The sequence below is a fragment of the Nomia melanderi genome, chromosome 1 (assembly GCF_051020985.1).
Source record: "Nomia melanderi isolate GNS246 chromosome 1, iyNomMela1, whole genome shotgun sequence".
Taxonomy (NCBI): Eukaryota; Metazoa; Arthropoda; class Insecta; order Hymenoptera; family Halictidae; genus Nomia; species Nomia melanderi.
The window spans coordinates 31,373,919-31,393,941 of record NC_134999.1 but is presented as its reverse complement, the minus strand read 5'-3'; the positions used below and the strand labels follow the sequence as shown (position 1 = coordinate 31,393,941).

The following is a 20,023-nucleotide window of genomic DNA, read 5'->3' as shown; positions in this document are numbered from 1 at the left end:
GGAGACCGAGCTCTTGTTGCGATGATTATTCACATATCGGGCGTGGAGAGTATTTTTATTTGCGACGAGGGCGTAGTGGAATAACAGTTGCCTCCGATAAGTGACATTTTAATGGAAATGCGTTCGTTTCTTTGTAGTGTCCCGAGGAAGGAAGTTGAACAGTTGTTCTAGGGCACATTTTAAAATCAATAGTATAATAATTTCAGTTTAGGTGATGTTTATTAATAATTGTAAATAGGAAATGTTAATCTTTGTGATGCTTAAGCGTGTGCTCTCAATATTCGCGTGTATTTTAATTGTAAATGACAGTTCGAACCGGTAACGACAGCTATCTCCGCCAGGATATTTCAAAGATGCTACAAGATATCCACATGTGCATGCGTTATGACAGTCTGGTCCAATCAACTGGGGGAAGACGATTTGCATTATATATATGTATATAATGAGATTGGCTTATTAGAAACGGTCTATCGAATCAAGCATCCGGTTGTCTGTACGAACCGTGTATGCAAATTGGAGATCTGTATGCAGCTGAACCAAGGAAATCTATTTCCAATGCGTTTCGACTGGATTCGTATCACTTACGTTATCAATAAGCTGATATAATTCGTGATTACTGTAGATGAAATAACACCAATTAAATTCGAATTTAACATCTAATTTATTCTATACTCTAAATGAGTGTTTCAGCTAATAAAGGTAATCTTATTGCATCGAAATTTCGAACTAAGTAACTTGTTACGTGTAACAAACGTGTTATTCAATGTTTAAGTAAAAAGGATTAAATGAATTACGTAGTCATTTCTACACAAGATAACAACGCTGTTCCTTTCATTGAATATCGCAGAGGATCGTCAAGCCCCATTTTGCAATTGCCGACAGAGCATCAAGGAAAACGCCGCGAGCAACACCGCGGATTGTTTGCAGATCGAAGATACGTTCTCGCTATTAATCACCTATATCAGTCACGTTCGATGGAATTTCCTCGGATAGGAATCGCTCATTTTTTATGTCGTCGCGTTTGACGGCATGAATCTTATCTCGGTAATTTGTTTGTTCGCGATGAAAAATATTCCTCGCACACTTTATTACGGAATAACTTTCTTATCTTTTGGGACTTCATTGCAAAACATCCCTTAAAGTTTTCATCTCAAACGAAGGAATCTTATTCGTTTTATTTCAGCTTCAGTTTACGTAAAAATTGTTCTATTAATTACTATATACAATCGATTCAATTAATTGCAGTGTACTCTAACAACATCCAATCTTAATTCTCTCAAAAATAAGTCCTAAATCCAACAGACGTTATTCTATCTTTTCAACCTACTCGTTATTTATCATTCGATCCTCATTTCCTCTGAACAAAGTTCCCACTCTAAAAACATCTATTCTATATCCTCGATCCACCAAGTTCGCCAACAAGTCTAAAAACATTACAAATCAGTAAACAGTAACGCAACAGGAAGCTTTCAAATAAAATATTCATAGACCATCGAAGCTCTACCCAACAAAAAAAACATTTCCCTTGAAACTCTCCTTTCAACATTCGCTTACTTGAATCTGGATTTATTTGGGAACGACGAAACCTGCCGGCCGACCCAATATTTGTTCACATAGAATCGGCCGGCTCGATACCAGTTACAGGACACCGAGCACATACGTTACATACACATTATGTACGTTACGAATCGAATGAACCCGTCTTATCAACAGAACATCCCTTCCGCCGGAGCGCGGCGCTCGGCCCGCCGAACGGAATAGAATATATCCGACAGGTAGATTACATTTTCCGGCGGTGTTTCTTGAATGCGATGAAATACCTTTGACGTTCGCGAATCAATCGGATCCGCTCGATACTTGGATTTCGTGCCGGTTGCGCGGGTAAGAGATATTTAATAAAATCCGCGGGGACAGCTCGACGAGGTCTGGAGCGATTTTTAATGGTCTCCCGGCATCATTCGCGGCACGGTCCTCGATATTTATGAGGCAGTCATAAATTTCCATAGCCACGAGAAATGATTTAAATGTAAAGTATTGTTAATATCGCTCGTGGCTCGTTAGCGGATCCAGGAATTGTATAAACAGTCGGGTAATATCCTCCGCCAGCCTGTCCATTATCATATCCGTTAATCGCGCCCGGTTGTAATAACACCGGGGATAATCGTGTTTTTCGTTTTATCTTGTTTGCGCGGACTGCTGTCGGACCCCGTCTCGCCTTTACTTCGGCTCCTGCTAATTGTATTGGTAAACAATGGCGAAGGAACTTGCGCATTAACTGGTCTAATTGTCTGTATGGTAATTGGACGTAGACTAAACCGTTTGTAAGGGTTTCCTAGTAGAACAAGAATATTCAGGTTAATCCTGGTGCCCCTGGATCTGGATTTTAGATTTTCCACTTTAGACTTTAGGCTTTGGATGTTAGATATCACTTGGATTTTGCAATTTTATTTGTACTGATTTTAGATCGATTGAATATTGTTTTCTATTTTGATCATTTGGATTTTGAACTTCAGTTTTATCGAGGTCTTTTAGGTTTTGCAAACTTTGGACTGGGATGTTGTGTTTCTCTGTACGTGAAGGTGGAATTTAAAATTGTATAAATGGAGACTTTAAACTATGAACGTTCAAGATTTTAGATATTAGATATTAAGATTTACATAAAGATACTTAGATTTTGAAATATAAATTTTATTCAGTGAAATATAAGATGAAAGACATTGAGACTTTTTTGACAGTTCTATTTACTATTCCTTGTGCACTGAACAGTTCGCTTCCTCGTAATTGAAAGTGAGTTCCCTTGAAAATAAAATTAACTATAATTACTTAAACATTAAAGTTTTCCGCCTCATTACTTTCATTTACACATTACGCATTGCATAAGCTCTCAGTTCGGTGCATTAGAACAGGTTATGTAATGTGAGAATATCTCCGGTTGTTAAACAACCTTAAATACCCGATAATTGAGAAATGTTCAAGGCCAGTCATCGTATCAAGCTTGCATGAAGCTGATAAGTGTGAAACAAAATTTTCTTCTATGTAACAACTTCACCAAAAAATATACATACAAGTATTTAAAATCTGAAGATTTAAATCATCCTCTCAACTCAAAAGCAAAAATTCAGTTAAATTAATCAAGTCTTTTCTTTTTGTTCCAGATTAAAACTGAAGTTCACCTTTCCAGTCCAAGCTGCGATTAATCCAGCCCCTGTAAGTGTCCACCAAGACCATAAATTAATTGTACTCTCATGGAAAACTAATACCGCAGTTTGACAAATAACGACAAAACGGCCAGGTTATTTATCGCTGGACATAGAGCAATCCCACGATTTTTGCAAGCGCTATTTTTTTAACGGCTCGCCGGGCTAGGAAGAGGGAGCTGAAAAAAAAAATCCGACATAATAGTCACGGTATATATTTCTCATTCTCCAAAACGCGTGTTTCAAAAGGGAAATTTACGAGCATTATAAATACGGTTCCGTGAAACGCTACGAGAGCGCAAACGTCGCTCACACTCAGCCAATTTAATTTATCCTTCCTATACATACATTTTTTCCCCATTCTCGTAACAAAAATGACTCGCTCGCCACCTGGAATTTCCGTATTTATAGCAATCGCATTTCGATGATAAATTCGCCGGCGTAATTAATGCAAATTTATTAATACGCGAATTATACCGAGACCCGCCCCCGCGCACCGCGCCCACCCCCCAAAAAGCCACTTTAATCAGATTATTCCCGACTGAAAAAAAAAAGATGGAAGGCGAATATTGAAGGAGTACCTGAGCGGATTAAAATTGAATTGTATTTTAAATTCATTTCATAATGAGCGCCGGGGTAAAGCGATCGCGGATAGAACCCGGCGACGGTCTTATTTCATTTTCCGCTTCTTTCCCGTCCCTGTGTAAGCGGTTAAAAATAAATTCTCGCATCATTTAATGCCTGCTGAAAGTGCAGTTTATCTAGTTTCGAAACTTAACCGGATTGCGTCACCGGAAAAGACCCAGGATAATTCTCTGTAAAGCACAACGCGGTTACGACACGCGCGAAGTACCATTGCCTCGAGTATTTATCTCGGGTATCGAGGCATTTTCGCGCTGCGCTGGGAAACCCGTTTATAATAGAACTCTTCCTTCCTTTGCTTTTGATTAACGTATTAATATTCTACTACCGCTTTGTTCGGTTATCTTTTCCCATTGGGTAACGCGAGACGATTCGTGAACTGTATTATTGTGGAAATCTTGTCATCAGATGTACTTAATTGCACGCCAGTTGAATTTTAATTGTTGTACAGTTTGTAATGTCCGTATAATTGCGTATTTTAACTTTTATCTCTTAATCGGCAGTATTCTTAATTAGAGTCGTTTTAAAAATTGAGTAGTAATACCAAATAGATTGGAGATTATATTAGTACCATGTAGAAAAATAATATTTTGTAATAACTGTGCGAAGTCTATGAAAATATTCATATTGCCAATCGCCGATGATGAAACGTTTAATAAAAAGTTCAACTGCTTTAATAATCTTACCATTGATCAGTATTTTTCTCGGTGCACTTTCAATTTGAATATTAAACACAACCTTTTTTGTCTTTTAATATGTCCCCTGGATTTACTTCAACTCCTACTACGACCAGTGTGGTTCAATAAAATTATGCATTTCATCTATCGCAGTTTTTCCCGCATATTGATTCAGCCCTGCTGGTAAAATCGATACGTAAATCTTATTAAAATTCATCATACTTTCCAGTTCACTAGATTTTGCATACACACGGCTACCATAAATAAATGCCAAAGTCTTAAGCAATTCGCTGTGCATAAAAATGGTTATAATACGCTTTGCCGCGCTCTAATCCGAGCGGAAATATTCAAATAATTACGAGGCCAGGCGTGGACAATAAATAATTAACGATGTCCGGGGTTCCATTATTGCGAACGGTTGCCCGGTAATCTCGATTCCTCCACGAACCTCAATTTTCCTTTCCCGAACCGAGCCGAGTGGTTTAAATTAAAGCATCGCAGGAGTAAACGCAGTTCCTCGCATTAAATTATGGAAGGGCTGTCTTCTTCTATCTAATTTTCCCGTCGCCGCGAGTTAAGCTGATGCCGGGAATTAAGCCCACCTCTATAAATTCATTGGAAGATAATTCCACTTACAGTTAACATAATTCTTGGATTTTCCTCGGCAAAGTGAGATTCGAACAATCGACTACGGTCAGCCGTTCGGTGGGTTGGGGTCATTGTCTCTCGCCGAATAGAGAGAAAGAAAGAAAGGAAAGAAAGAAAGAGAGAGAGAGAGAGAGAGAGAGAGAGAGAGAGAGTTGGTTTACTTTGAGTCTCCGCGGTGAAGTCTCCTTCTGAGGTATGTAGCCTTTGCCAGTTACTTATCAAATTTGATATTAAAATCAGCTAGACCCGCTCGTCTTTATACTTTGACTATGGTTTCTTTTCTCCTGGCGACGGGGTCGAACTTCCTGTAAGTTGCCTTCGAAGTTGTCGGTTAGAATACCGTTCTTAAGCGTCGTTACCAGGTCGAACAATAAATTTTCGATTTTAAGAAGTTCCCTTTGTTGTTATCGTTAGCCTTTAAGCGCTTTTATTGCTTGTGTTTCAGATTTAAATCTTTGCTTCTTTATACTTTAACTATCAGACTTTACTTTCAGTTTTGATGTTAAATAATTATTTTTATTATCTGGTGGTATTGATATTAACACGTTGATCACGGTCACCAATGACTGGAGCGTTTAAATTACTAGGAAACAATTACAAGGAGAAACTGGTATCGAATTGAAATGTTTAGTAACACGAGTATTAAATAATAGTATAACTTAAGAACTATAGTACCAAACCATTAATAAGTAATTCTAATACAATCTTCCATTAGAACCAAAGACTCTAAACCCTCGTGGCAATCAACGCGTTAATAACAATAGCATTAATATCAATAACCATGCTACAATTATTAATCTATTCACATGTTCAGCAAAACAAGTGTCAGTATCATCATTTCGATATCTAAAACCTTTATTTCCTTCAAAATTTCAACCCTACCAATACGCAAATTTCCATAACCAACTACAACTCACCAATACTACCTATCAGACAAAAATCTAATTCCACCCGAAACAGAATAACTCCCGAAACCTGTCGAGCGTAACACGACCACAGGTGAGCATTACGCCAAATGCATCCATCGGCTCGCATTACGGCACAAATGAACGCGGATGCGTCGAGGGAGATGCATCCGAATACAAGCGACGCGAGGAACACGTCTTCCCTCGTCGAACAGATTGAAATCACTCGGCACAAGAGAAACGAAATTTCTTTCCCAATCTTCCCTCCTCAAAGCGTCTAAACTCGGCCGCGCGGAGAGACACGCGGATACGCAAATCTTCCCCACGAACCATGTCGATTTTCTCCGTTCGCCGTGGAATATTCTCCGTTCCCTTGGAAGCTTTCAGTTTAACGCGCTCTTTGTCTTGGCTACCCGTTTCACGGTGCTCCTGGATCCGCGGGCTGTTCGCCGCGCGCGCTCGCTCGCTCGCTCGCCCGCCCGCCCGCTCGCCCGGTCGTATCGTCCTTTATTTTATCCGTCGAAGCCGGGTAACTGTCGTGCATCGATTTCACGGGACATTCTGCGCAAGTATATTGTTACTCGAGTATCAGCTTAAAGGGACTACAACTCGACGAGACAAAGCGATTGATTGTAACGCGATAGTAAGGGAAGATATAAAAGGAGAAACGAGTGGGGTATCCTTTCCTCTTCGGATGTTCCTCGACAGAGAAAGAAATCCACAAAAGAAATCCGGCGCAGTGATTACCGGCGGAGACGCACTCGAGGAATTGGAATAACGCTCGAGAAATGATATTTTTTATTCCTTTCGGGGCCGATTCTTTTTCCTTAATCCTCTACCCAGACCTCCTGGAACCGATCAGAACGCGTCCCTTCTCCTTATGCCACCCGTTCCCTCTACCCACCCCCCTGTCTCGCTCTCTTTCTGCTCGCGAGAAACGCCTACGTACTCCTCACCCCCCCTTCCTCTCGCTCGAAGAACTTTTTGCACGCGTTAAAAGCCGACTCCGCGACCCTGTTTGATACAGTAATGATCGGGTCTTCGAACGTTTGAATTGCGAGCATCAAATTACACGGTATCACGCGCCGCGAACACCTTGCAGCCAGCCCGCCGCCGGGTTATGAAGATCGTTGCGCCCTTCGATGTCGAACGCGAGATTGTTAATTGCGGAGCACGAATGTTACGCGTGAGTACGGGTTACGACCTATTGATCGCGGTTGGCTTTTTAATTGTTTAATGCGTATCGCAGTTTAAGCTTTTCGGGCGTTTCGTAGGTTTTCACTCGAAGATCGAGATAATTGGAACAACTTAGCGTGCCTTTATTTTCTCATCGATTTGAAATGTAGTAAAGAGTATAGTCAATTTTAATGTTTGGCGGCAATAGCATTTAAATAATCATAGTTGCAGCTATATTAATCTTTGAACATTCGTAATGAAAATAATATAATCCAAGAATAATTAAAAATTTAACAGATATATAAAATAATTGCAAAAATAAGAATATCAAAACCTCGAATACCACTGTTAACTATAATTACAATACAAGTCCTAAAAAGTCGCGAAATTCATCGACGTAACGATCAAACTGAAATTCCCTAAAAATCATAGATTCCAAGAAGCAAAGTAATCCCGGTTTTAATCGGAATTTCCGTGCACGGAACGCGAAAGTCTACGACTGGAGGAGATTCGAAGATAGCGGCGAGGATTTCCCTGCATTTCCCGTGCATCACGCGCGCCGTCGTCGTCGCCCTCCGAAGTGACGCGCGCAGACGTCTCCAAATTTGACGTACGTACGCGAAATATGAAAAAGTTTCGTGGAAAGGGTTAAATGGGGCAAACGCCTGCAGATCCGCCCCCCTCCCGCAGCCGGTTCTCCTTCGGCCCTTTCAGCTTTCTCATCCCAGTCGCGCGCCGAGCCCTGATATATAGCGCGTTTATCGACCGGTTCTTGTCTCGTCGCGGATTAGAAAGAACGGACCTACCGTGTTCAAGCGTGATTCCAATTCCTCGATTCTGTCTGCTAGTAATCACGGCACACCGGATTTCTTTCGGTGCCGGAACTCCCGAGCGCCGATGCAACCCGGCCATTCTTCTTTTTGCGGTTCCTCCGCATCCCGTTACGATCGATTATTTTCCCTTAGACCTTTAATCCGTAACATCGGTCAGGGTACTCGAACAACCGAGACCCCGGTCAGACGAGTTTTGATCCTATTAAGCCTCTTGGCCGAGGACTTTACGTTACGATCTTTGTAATGCGAACGACGATTTCGGAAAAGACGTTCCTTCCTTATTCTTTTGTTTTAAACGAGTTTCCGAAGACTGGAAGTGGAATTTCTTTTGGATCCTTGGTACTTTAACAACTGCTAATTCTACTATGAACTTTATTACCCAGGATTCTCTAAAATTTCTTAACTCCTTATGTATACGAGATACAAACTACTGTTTCCATTCTAAGATGCAATATTTATTTAACTGTAAGAATCATTCATCTGATTTAGGATATTAGAATTGAGTATTCAGTTTAGTATTTGTTCCGTCCCTAGTTCCTTTAATAAAGAATAGATTCCATTTTCTACAATTAACACTAGAACTACCGAGTTAAATTGGCTTTTAAAATTTCTCTATAGAAACTCCGAGAATGCATCCATAGAAACATTAATTGATTTACTATTCAATTGATCTATCGCTAAATCATTTTCCTTAGTAACTTCTCAAACGAGTGTCTATTCATTATTGAATCATTGTAAAAAGAAGAAACCAGGAATGAGTTATTCGACCGATTTGGTAGAATTAGTATCAAGAAGTTGTCTCTTGTCTCACTACGAAGGTGATCTAAAGGTAAATCAATTGTTCCGACTTCATTGATCAGGGGTCTCCGTTGAATCATTGATCAGAGTAAGTTAGACGCTGGAGAACCGCAGACACGCTTGACTGTCGATTACGTTTTCGGCTAGCCACGGCTGAGATTTCACGAGCAAAGAGCTCGCAGCGACAAAGGCTGCTCAGTCGACCGTAGGACAATCAGTCGGAACGCGTTGTATCGCAATGTTCAATGGGGACGACTGTCCCACACAGTCCTGGGTATACAAACGAGACGAACATTATCGATCCACGTACCAATGAGAAATAATGCATTCTCCGGGGAGAACAGCGTTGGGCCCCTCGATCTAAAGAAAATACGCGCGAGCCGAGAATAAACTGTTTCGCGTTCTTTCGTCGAACACGAGCAATCACGCCCCGGCCCTTTCAGGCTCGCCGGCCGTTCTCAAACGCATCCATTTGTATTTCAACCTTTCACCTGACTTCTCGGTTCGTTTAATCCGCCGCGTTCATTCAGAGTTCACTCGACGCAATTGATATTTAAATTGGAAAGGGGACGGTCCGAACCGGACTACGGGAAGATAAGCTTCGCTTCTACAGATATCCTTCGACACTTTTTACATAAATAAAGTGCCCCGAACGCGATCCACTTACGCGTAATGGCGGACGTAAGTAATTTTTATTTCGACTCCGCTTTAACGAATATTACATAGTATCCGTGCTAACGTTTTCCTCGATTGCATTCCTTGGATGAAGTATGTATCTCCTGGGGTACTAATTTGGACACAGGTCCTGCAATACTGCAGTATTTTGTAATTAACCTAACAAGTAGCAGCATCGACTCAGAATTAAATCGACAATCGAATACCAATATTAACGTATCAACTATCAAATACCTAAACAATCAACAACCACGAAACTAGCATAGTTAACTCATTCCTAATAACAACAAATATGTACAGACCCCCCGATTCACTTCTCCCAAAGCTAAACCCTCCAAACTCCATTTCCAAATACCTCATTATTCCCGAAGAAACAATATCAATCCACCATTGACCCAGTTCCATCAAACCCGTAACAACTACCGTACCCAAAGAGTCCACATCCCCAAAACAATCACTCTCCGATCGCTACCCTATACACATCGCGAGCCAATTCCGCGAGTACCAGTCTACCGCGAGTCCGAGGCGCCATAGAGGAAGAAAGCCCCGGTGGAAGGGGGTTGGAAACGTTTTCGGGACAGCGTAGAACTTTTCCGGCGTTCGAAGACAATGGCTCCCGGTACAATGCCTCGAATCGTAGGAGCTGCCGGTGATTACATAATCATAGCCTAGTAAACACGTACAATGAGAACGAATCGTTACGTGCATGCCTGCCGGCTCGTCTACTACTGCCCCCTCCATCGCCCCTCTCCCCTCCGCCTCCCACCAACGGCTTGTTCTAGGTATAGTGTCTGCGGACGAAAAATCCGACATGGTACTTCGTGGACGTTCTAATGCCGTGCCGTGGTCGGCGAGCTGAGAGGTTTTCATCGTAGGCTATCCACGCTCGTGGGAATCAGAGCTTTTTATCGGGCATAGTCTGCTCTTTCTCTCCCTCTTTCCCTTTTCCTTCTTTTGCCCCATCCCCCCCCGCCACTTGGTCCCCTTCCACCGTTCACTATGCCAGTTCCCCTCGCAGCACGAATCCTCACTGCCCCCACCATTAGCATCGACCGACTCTCTCTCCCTTTTTCTCACCTCTTTCTCTTCCTACCCTACTCTAACCTTCCACTCCATCCCTCCTCATCCTCCGGCACTCGCCCCTTCCTCGCCGGTCCTGTCCTCCACCCGGCTCTCTTTTCATCTCTCCTTCTCTTCCTCTTTCTCTCGAGGCTGGCTTTATACACGATACAGACTTTCTGCGGTATTACGTTGGTTATACAGGGTGTCCTGTCTAACGACCCTTATCCAATTCCCGCGTTTTCCGAAATGTTTTTTTGAAGCTCGCCGCGCGACTCCCCTCCCGCGGCCCCACGCGGCGCCCGTTTGTTCTCTGTTCTTCTTTGTTCGTTCGCGCGCGAATGTTCCGTGCACCCTACCTAGTAACTGGGTCCTTGTTCCTAGCGATGGCTCTATGATTCTTCGTGGTGTGTTGCGTTTTTTCTTTCTTTTTATTTTCGAGCGAGCACGCGTGTCTACCGCGTTTTCCGGTGCTTGATCTGCGCGATCCGTGAAAGGATAGCAGATTTTTTCCCTACGTTTTTCTTTGTTTTCGGGGGACATTGTTTTCGGAGTGAATGGGACACTTCGTTTGATCCTTCCTTTTTATGCGATACCTTGCTAGCTTGGATTCGATTGTGGCTTAATGTTCGCGGGTTTTGGGATTGTTCTTTGTTTTGCTTTCATTAAGTGCCTGTCGCGATTATTGCGATTGTAACGTGGAATTTATACCTTTTCATTTTCATGATACATTGCTTCTTTTATTGTCTAATTCGATTAACTTATTCGTTCAGTCGGAGTTGCTATTAATACAAACTTCGTCGCAAATAACTAAACAAAGAGACTACACCGCCAAATTGAAACTCCGCAAAACTTCAATCCATTAATATCCTACTCCATTCAACGCCGCGTACACAACCGCATTACCCAACAATCAGGCACACCGCAAACACGAACAACCAAAAGCAGGACAACACCTGTCAATCTCGAATTCCATAAAAATTTCACTCGATCGAACCGCTTCTCTCCGTTCGAGACACCCCGTATACAAGCCGGGTCGTAGCCTTCCTCTTTCTCCTTCACGACCGCCACTTTAGATCCGCTGTTCCGTCTCCCTCAGTCTCGGGTGTCGCGGCTCGTCCCTTTTCTCCCGCAACTACCGTCGTCATCGGTATTAGTTTCAGTTCGAAACTGACTAACTCCTCCGCAAGGAAAAATCTGAACAGGCGTGACTCGTCCCCCGGACTCCGGGTGTTCCATCCGGACCGGCTCTCTCCCCAGCCGCACTCCCCACCCCACCCCCGTCGTTCCACCGCACTTCCCGAAGTACGATTACGATACCTGGGAATCTGTTTATCAGTGGAAAAGCAGCGTACGTTCGCGTCGAATTGAACGCGGAGTAGCACTCGGCCGAACGAGCGACGCCGAACCGAGACGCGCTGGAAACAGACAGATTTTTTTCGACTCGAGATCTTCCTTTCCGCTCCGCGGCTCGTTTACTTTTGTCGTGCACTAGTCACCCCCTCCCCCCCTCCCCACCGTGCCGTCAACCCCTGTCTTTCTCCGTCGGAATCGCTTTTCGAGTTTACCTTCGAAGAGCTTCTTTTATCCCTCGTAAACGACGCAGACTTTGATAATGACAGAGAGAGAAAGAATGAAGGTGGGTTGGCCGGGAGGGTGGAGAAAAGCTCACCCGCCCCTCCCCCCTTTACACGGGCTTCAAGGAAATTTGTCGTTTATGAAAGCACCGGTGGCACGGGAATAACGTGGAAGATCAACCGGCCGTCGTAAAGAGGCTTCTCGAACCGAAAGGTTTCTTTACGCCGGCTCCGGATTTGCTCTGCTATTGACTTTTAAAGAAGGGATAGAAGCGATTCTTTTAATTGCGACTCGGTAACGAGGCTTCGCTGCGCCCCGTCTAGGTACGACCGATTCAACGCTGCCTACCCGTGATTCTTCGCGTCGAGGACGCTTTCAATCGCGTACGGGTTATCTTGTTGGGTAACTTCTGTGTTCGCGACCGCTGAACCGGATGGGATCCTCCCATTTAACCGGGCAGCCCTGATTTCCATCGAATTTTCACGTTCCCTTGTTTTCGTTTTCTAGCGCGCGCGAACGGGGCGAGGTTTCGACGACACTCTTGTTTTCGTCGACAGATTTATTACTGGTTCTTTAATCATTTATTTGGAATGTTCCGTTAATGAAGAGTGTGAATTGTAATCGTGTAACATATTAGTATTTATATGATTTATTTACTGTGGTTGTAGAGTTATACGACTTTCAAATTATCTTCTTATACTTTTATAAAAGCAGAGCTTCTCAATAGTCGATTTTTAACCCTTTGCACTCAAGGGGTGACTCTCAGTCACCTTTCGATTGGATATACCAAAATTCTAAAGTCTTACACAGAATGTTAATCCTCGTATAATCTATAAATATGTGAATTATTTAAATAATAACTTCGTTTCTTATGCATGTTCTCTCATTCAGTTCGTTTCAAGGAATGTCATGTATAACTGATTAGAAAATATTGAATATTTCTAGTCGAAGGCTTCCGAGCGCAAACGATTAAGTAAATCAAATTTATCGTATCTCAGAATATTTATTTAGAATATTTTATCGAGTATAATTTCCCGGGTCCGAATAGGTTCACGTTTATCGCGATCGCGAGTTTCCACGAGCAACGAAACAAACAAATAATATAATAGGGAGCAGCGAGGCGATGCCCGGCGAAGAGTTAATTAAACGAAAGAAAATCATTTACAAGCCCTCGCAATAGGATTGAAGGAAAGTTCGCGGTTCACGGTTTACGAAACAATCTCCCGGCGGGAAAAGTTCAAGCATCTGCGTATGACTTGGACGGGGCCGTAACTTGTGCACAGAGAACGCAAGGAAACTTTCTTTCCGGGCGGTGCCTTAACTTTGCTCATTTTATTTTTTCTCCCCGCCCCCGTGCCCCCCTTGAAAACCCGAAACACACACCGGAGATGGCATCAGTTCTTAATTAAAATGCAACCGTCGTACGAAATATTCGTCGGGCCAGCAGCCCTTCTCCTTACAAAACAAAAGATGGCCAGATAGAAACGCCCGCGTGCGGCGGAACGTTGAACTTAGGAGGAAGGAACGATGCCACGGCTGATTTCGGGCAACGTTGCCTCAACGTATACGCCTCGAAGGGAAAACCGGAGTTATCATGACCGGCATGACAAATGACGATCACGGAATTCCGTCCTTTATGCCGGGAACAGGCTCCCCTTTCATCTTTTTCGACAATCTTGGTCAGTCGACTTTTTAGGATGCTAATGAAACCGGAACCGAGGATCATCAATGTGGAATTCTGGGATTTGAGATCGGTTGAAAGTCACTTGAAAAACTTTTGGCTCCTATCTTCGTGAGTTTGTTAGAAACTGTTTTATACGTTTATAGTTTTTATGCTAATATTTGTGAAGTTGGATATTTTCGAATTTTCTTTAAACCGGTTAGAAAATTAAGTGATTTTATTTAGAATTTATTTTGGTAATATTTAAGAAATACCAAATTTTCGAGTTTTCTTTGGACTAGTTTGAAAATTAAATAATCTTGTTTAGAATTTATTTTGGTAATATTCAGGATGTTTCAAATCTTCGTATTTTATTGAGACTAATATGGAGTTTGAATAATTTTACTTGAAATTTATTTTGGTGGGATAATAAGGATTAGCTTCGATTAAAAATGAATAAATTCCAATTTGTCAAAGATTTCTTTGAAAGTTCATCAAGAGTTATATTATTTCCCATTCACCGTTATTTTGTGCCGCAGAATCGCGCCATTTCCTGCGAATCGCCGGTACAACGTTCCCCCGTAATCCAGTGAATTCGATAGAGAACTGCGCACTAGATTAAATTCAGAAAATACGCTTACAAGCTCGTACGTGGCGTTTAGCACGCTCAGAGTTCGTTTGCTGTGCGGAAATCTTATTTCCTCGATCCGGGTAGCCTAGAAATTGCTTTCGAAAATCGATAAAATACAATTATACGAAATACAGGCGTCCCGTGGCTCGTAAATATTAATTTGCTGAAATGCAATTTAGAGACTCACGAAAAAAAAAGATTGAAAACAGTTCTCGGTTTGTCTCCTCTAAAAAGGTTCTTATTTAAACGACATTTAAAATAACCTACACCCAATCAATTTCATTTTATCCATCAAATAGCCTTCATCACTCAATGACAAATTTCAAAAGATACTCAATCATAAATTCTCCTTTTTACACAGAGTATTTCATCAATTCCCAGAAGAATGATGTATATAAAAATCACGAAACTAGCTGACGCAATTGTTTACCATAGAAAATCGGCTTGGTCACGGAAAGTTCCCCCGTTCGAAGTTGAATCGTTTTGAATTTCGATCGGGTCCACGTGAAAAAGCGGAAGTGGAACGAGAAAAATAAACGCGAGGGAATTCCTGCTAAAAGGCGGAGGTTCATTCGAGACAGCCACTTCAAAAACCTCGTTTCAGAATCATCCCGTCATCCCTCTGTAACCGATACCGAGTGTCTTTCGAGTGACTCAGCTCTTCCGATCTCTCTCCCCGTTGTTGCCAAAATCGATCGATGTCTCGGCTGATAGGATTAAAGGGTGGAACGATCGTAAAGGAATACCGCAAACGCGTCGGTGCTCGGCCTCCGGATTCTTTTGCGCCTCCGACGCCGCCGATAACAATGATGGAGCGATACGTGAGAAGCCCTATGCGCAAACGGAACGCGCGGCGAGGGACGGGCGAACTTGGGAGTAGAAGGACGTCGCTTAAGTTAACGCGCGTCGAGGATCGACCGTATCAGCGTTATACACTGTTCGAGTTAGCGATTCGAACGTTTCGTTATCTCCGTTATTGAAATTGAATTTTAACCTCCTATGATTTATTTCTTAACTATGATCGATGCAACCACTTTATTATTAATCATTTATTAGGAAAATAAAGAATTTTGATGCTTATCGTATGTCTACGTTTACTACAAAGGTTAACGACTCATAATAGGAAAGCAATATTTAATTTATATTTGAAAAATATAAATAACACTTAGATTTCGTTTTAGTTTGAAATCTTTGTCACGAGTCTGACACGGTATTATAGGTCAAAGGGTTACCAAATATATGAACATGCATTTTCGTGAAGATAATTAACACTGAAACTATCGAGCAGTTAAATTCAGTTTTTGAAATTTCTCTATAGGAACTAAAAAAGCGTAATGAGACTTTTATTGAGTTTGATTAGAGTGACATAAGAAATGGGAATGAAGAGCTTGTTTTTCGAAATTTACCAAAAGGTTGCAATTATTAATAGTGTTACCAAAATTACGATTTTGTAAATTGAATGTAACTTAAGTTTAAAAATAGAAGAAGATAATTATCCGAAAGACTTATAATAAATCAAAAGTTCTACATTGAAAAATTGCGTAAATACGCATGCACAAACTAAAATCGGGATCTACATTATTCATAACTCAACTCAGACAAACAGCGATTCGAAAATACACGATTGCAGAAGCAGAACACGAAGTTCGAGAGAAAGCGGAGCCAACATCCGGCTCCAGAATATTTCCGGAAGGTTATGGCTATCAAATCGCGCGATCCTGCGGTTACAACGGTTCGCTGCCATCGCGTTCTTACCACCGTCGTCGTTGTTATCGCCGTCAACCCCTTCCTTTGTCTTTTATTTCCGTTTTAACGGCTCTCAGGCCAGTGGAACGATGTCACCGTCATTTTTTCCTTCGGCGTTCTAGTCTTTTTGGCTCGACCCGGTACCTGGTCGAAGATAAGTGTTTCCATTTCACCGGCGACTCGTGTCCCCGAGGCACAATTAGAGCGTTTGTTTTTGCCCCCGTAGACCGCCGCGGAAAAGTACCGTGTCCTTCGAAACTCTGCCGGAACTAATGCAGTGTCGTCTGGGACGAGTGCATCAGTTTCTTTGCCTCTTCTTCTTTGGAAAGCGTTTCCTGGGTTCGGTATTTGCCGAGAGATCGCTTTCGATTTTCCACCTTTCCGAATGATTCCTCGGAGTCGCAGAAGTAATTACTTAACCTTATAACAACGCGTCAGACTCGTGGTGAATATTTTAAACATAAATGAATATTACTCAACTCTTGAATTTAAATTGAATATTCTTCTATCGTCAATAATTATACTTCGAAGGAAATATAGACGTAGAATATGGTTAGAATTTTTCTCTTTTTCTTAATCGATTGTTAATGGGCGAATGGATCGTGGTTGAGAAATAAATCATAGGACGATGAGTTACGATGCTTTGACATTTCACTGTAATGATTTAACGACGGTTTCCTTGCTAAAGTAGGATACAATCATTTTATAATTTACACTACGAATGTCTCTTCTTTAGTTTCCAGTAATGAAATAATTACTTTAGTATCACAGTATATGTTTCCATTTATATTCGGAATTTATATGTTGTCCTTATGACTCGCACTTTATTTATGCATATCTGCTCAAAACATTCGCAAACGTTAGTTCATCAGAATTCACTTTTTACGACAAGCATAATGACTACCTGTTTACGATGTCTTCGTTTAAATATTTTGCTCATTAGCACCACTATTAGACTATAAACCGTGCAAGTGAAAAAAAAAACACACAAGAAAACGAAGAATGTGATACTACCTGCGACAAACTTAACCTTCCCCAACACCGCAACAAGAATCACCATTGAAATAATTTTATATTTCACTCGAATCCCACGAACTCCCCAATAAATAAATTACCCCCCGCCAAGACGTTCCGATAATAACACCCTGCCATAAATAACCGTGCACACCAGCAAATTTTCCAATTTTCCTATCGAGCGTGCCGACCGGACCAAATAAATTTCCATCGGGGCGAAATTTATCGGTCATGAACAGGTCGTTGCGGAGTATCGTTACGCATTATCTATCGGTCGAATAAAATTTTCTTTAGCGGCCGGCCACGACTTTAATAATGTCTAAGGCGACGCGACGCGGCTGTTTCTCTCCGCGAAGCCCGGGACGCGTCGCGTGGGACGTTACTCGACATAAAACCTGAAACTTTCTCTTAATAACTCGTAACATAAATACCCGGGGCGGCCGGGTTCGAATAGAGTGAAAACTGGCGCGTAGCGGCCTGCGAGAGGAGTGTAATTTACACCCCGCGGAAAACCGGCGTGCTCGCTTAACACTGCCGCGGGTTTTTTCGCTCTCCCATCCCTTCTGCGTCCCGCACGCAGCGACCGGCGGGGTTCCATTGCGTACGGGAAATTTATTCGAAAATATCCGGTGAATTATTTTCTCTTAAGCCGGTTCTCCTTTAAATTAGAATTAAGTTATGCGAAAAACTTCTCGCCCTCCTCCACCCCCTCGGCCCCGGAACCGGCGATATTCCAGCGGCCAGCCGAGCCGGAAAAATGTTCACGGGGCAACAGTGACAAAGTGCCGACGCAATTTAAATCCGTATGCTTCTCTAACGCCTCGTTTGTCATTGCAAAATTTCCGAGCGCCTTGGGAGGAGGTAACAGTCGCGGGTAACTGCCCGAGGGGCACCGTAGCCGCTCGGGTAATAAAACGGTGCTCCTGGAGTGCCGGGCGGAACTGAATCGCGGACCTCTGATCTCTTGCGTGTTTCGCTATTGGATCATTGGATCATCGGGAAATCTTGATGCTTCTTTGTTGGCTTTGCGTTTATCGAGGATCTCGCGTTGCTCGAGGATTCCTTTTTTTCTGGAATTGTTTAACTCGGGAAGTTTGAACTTTGGGGATTTGTTTGTTGATCTGTGGGGGATGTTCGGGGGTTTTTGTTGTGGATTGATAGCGAGATTGTTGGAAGTTATAGTGGTTTTGCTGGGGTGTAGTAAGAAATGCTTGTGATTTTTGGTTTGTGTTAGTTTGATTCTGTTGTGGAAGATGGTAGATGATAACTTTTGTGGTTTGTGATTGATGCAAATGTGTGTTAGCTGTTTGTTAGGATCTAGAAATTTCGTTGGCAGTATGAGCTCATCATATTTTACATTCAACTCATGCGAATTCTTACAATTGGCTGAATCGTAGATTCATGAGCATGTAGGTGGGTTTCCTTCGGTGATGAGGAAGAAATGAGTTAAATTCAATACTGAACTTACTTGATATTTCCGGCTGTTAGATAGATCTGAAGTGATGTCATGGATGTTTTGTCTAAGCATGTCGAGAATGTCCACTCTTTATTCCGTAATTTTCTTCTCATTGCAAAATGGAGAGATCATAAAACAACTGCATGAGAAATACAGCCTATGCTAAGTATTATTTATACACATGATATGAATAATAAATTCTGTTATCTAACAAGTATTAAAAAACGTAGTGTTCGGTTACACATGAAAATGATCAAAACTTCCTTACTCTTCTGATGCCATCAGAAAGGAAAAGTCATTTGTAAATTGCTATACATAAGTATAGTAAAAAATTCTTTACTCCATAAAGAAACATCAAAAACTATGAACTTTCAAACTTTATAAGACATATATTCACATTTCTATGAATATGTTACCTATATTTAAGGCGAAAGTACTACAATAGTTACCATCATATCTCAACATGTTTATATTTTCGAATTAAACTTACAATAAAAAAAATGTCAACATTTCAATATTTCTAAAATCAACTTACAATCTAAATTACTTCAATATCTCAATTGTTCCAAATCAAACTTACTATTAAAAACATTTTCCACGCCGCGCAATTGAAGGATTACCATAAAAGAACATCAGTATTTCAAATACCCTTAACGGTGATACTACCACAAGCTAAAACTCCTTTTTAAAGATGACGATTCCGTTCTATCAAGAACTCTCCGATGAACTTCCCACAGAGAACGTCTCTGATATTTTCCCTCTTCTCCCGTTTTCAGCCCTTCCGCGTTCGGACGCAGAAACGAAAATGGAAATTCAGTGGAAACGGAAGGAAGCACGAAGGGTGGGCAGGGTGCTTCGGGGGTGGCGCAGAAACGTCGAGAGATAAGTTTGAATCCACTTTGGGGGAGGGGTGGGAAGTGCTTAAAATTTACACGTCGCCCCCCGTTTTCGTTTTGTCCTGCTGTCTTCTTATCTGTTCCGGGCCGCGCATCTGAACGGAAAATAATGGACGCGTTTCTTGCGTTGCTGCGTTGCCCTCAACTCTCACCCTTCTTTACTGCAACGTAACGCGTGTTGTTGCGTCCCCTTGATTCCGCGCGGACCCGGATAACGGATGGCTTCGGTATGCAAGAACACGAAACTCGGCTCAAAAATCGGGAACCATTTTCTTCGCGGCGCATTGTGTCCGCGGCGAACGTTCAGCTTCGTGTTTCGACGGTGATTTATGGGCCGCCGCCACCGGCGGAACATTTTGCCCTTCCCCGCGAAACGATAATTCGATGTTTCTTTAAGATGGCTGCTCTTCTTCGATACGATTCGGAAATCGG

General features: G+C 42.2%; 1 long non-coding RNA gene across 11 annotated transcripts in view; it reads left to right on the top strand.

Annotated features, from left to right (window-relative positions):
• LOC116428552 (uncharacterized) overlaps window positions 1-20,023 on the top strand; it is an 84,267-nt gene that overhangs the window by 50,757 nt on the left and 13,487 nt on the right. For 10 of the 11 annotated variants that reach the window (XR_012998579.1, XR_012998581.1, XR_012998578.1 and 7 more), the window contains one exon: window positions 3,156-3,207. This is a non-coding gene — a long non-coding RNA (uncharacterized LOC116428552). Of the gene's footprint in view, window positions 1-3,155; window positions 3,208-14,840; window positions 14,956-20,023 lie in introns of those variants that run through there. The other variant, XR_012998573.1, reaches the window with a different exon arrangement.